This window comes from Neophocaena asiaeorientalis, unplaced genomic scaffold, assembly GCF_003031525.2.
Source record: "Neophocaena asiaeorientalis asiaeorientalis breed wild unplaced genomic scaffold, Neophocaena_asiaeorientalis_V1.1 scaffold897, whole genome shotgun sequence".
NCBI lineage: Eukaryota > Metazoa > Chordata > Mammalia > Artiodactyla > Phocoenidae > Neophocaena > Neophocaena asiaeorientalis.
In genome coordinates, this window is record NW_020172015.1 from 188011 (window position 1) to 189647 (window position 1637).

Consider the following 1637-nt stretch of genomic DNA (forward strand, 5'->3'; position numbering starts at 1 on the left):
GAATTTGGCCGTCATCCTGTGGTAAAGCAGCAACGACACGTGATTTTCTTGTGCGGCTCTTGTTGTGGTAATGAAATGTGGTAATGAAACGGGCGGGGGGCGTGTTGCTCCGTTTGCTTCAGGCGTTGTTTGGAAAGTAGCGCGTCACTTTTGTGCGTCTTGTGTTCTTCTGTCCTGGGCCGTCGGGGGCACCGTGCGCTCGTGACCCGCCCACCGAGACTCTCCTCCGCTGAAAACAGGTTCAGGTTACTTGAACGGCACCTAACAGGCCTTAGAGTGCTGTGCTTCTGCCGGGGCGGGTTGTTGACTGTCAGCGCCTGGAGCTGCCGGAAAGCCTTACTGTCACCCTGTGTGACTGTCACATCTTTGTACTTGCAGAGCGAAAGTCAGTTTTCTCAGTCTCTCCGGGACGGACTCCGCTTGGGAGACCTGAGCGTGTAGAGAAAGTTGGTGTGTTTTCCGGGGAAAGAGGCAAGTTTCTCCTGCCCGGATTTCGATCGCTGCTGTTACGTAGAACATCTCCATTATTTGAATGATGTAGTACTGCAGAATAGAGTTTTAGAACGTACGTTTTTAAAATCGCTGGTTCTTTCATACATTTGTATTGTGGTGCTGAGAAGTACTCAGTTGGAAAGATGGTGCCTCTGCATGTAGAATTGTCAAAGTGCTTTGTGAGCTGTAATGCAGCACACATTATCTCGACTTGTACAGTATCAGAAATCTTATAAAAGCCTTTTGATTTCTTTAGTAACATTATCTCTGGAATTTAAATAGAGCTTTAAAATTTAGCTTGGTTGTAAGAAAGTTTAAGATGTTTCCTTGGCTTAAAAACTAAAGCTCTTTTTTATCAGAAGAATGCAATTATTATAATATAAATCAGCAGGAACACTATAATTTTATAGTAAATGATGACTAACTTTATTTAGCTACTTTTCCCTTTTTCTTGCGAAGCCTTTTAAAATGACAGCCTTTTGAAGTGACATAGCTATAATGTTTATTATGATAAAGTTCTGCTTAGAGTATTAAAATCTTGGTATTAGATTTTCAGTCAGGATTATGGTATTTCCCTTCATACATGCGAAGTTTGTGAAAATGATCTTTAGATGGGTCGCGTGTGTGACAGTGGTGGCATTTGACTTCTGCCCTGGCTTCTGTCTTTGCCAATGTCTTAATCATTAAGGCTGGGGGGGGGGGTGTCTTTTTTTTTGGAGTATATTTGATTTACAATGTTGTGTTCGTTTCAGTTGTACAGCAAAGTGAATCAGTTAAACATATACATACATCCGCTCTTTTTTTTAGATTCTTTTCCCATACAGGCCATTACAGAGTATTGAGTAGAGTTCCCCGTGCTATACAGCAGGTTATTAGTTATCTAGTTCATATATAGTAGTGTGCATATGTCAATCCCAACCTCCCAGTTCATCCCTCCCACCCATCCCCTGGTAACCATAAGTTTGTTTTCTACACCCATGACTCTACTTCTGTTTTGCAAATAAGTTCATAGGTACCCTTTTTTAAAATTTATTTTTATTATTTATTTTTATAAATATTTATTTATTTATTTTTGGCTGCGTTGGGTCTTCGTTGCTACGCACGGGCTTTCTCTAGTTGCAGTGAGCAGGGGCTACTCTTTGTTG

General features: G+C 41.3%; 1 protein-coding gene across 1 annotated transcript in view; it reads left to right on the forward strand.

Moving 5' to 3' along the window:
* The window catches only part of RNF17 (ring finger protein 17), a 109871-nt gene that overhangs the window by 284 nt on the left and 107950 nt on the right, over positions 1 to 1637 (forward strand). The gene's annotated exons all lie outside the window — the stretch shown is intronic.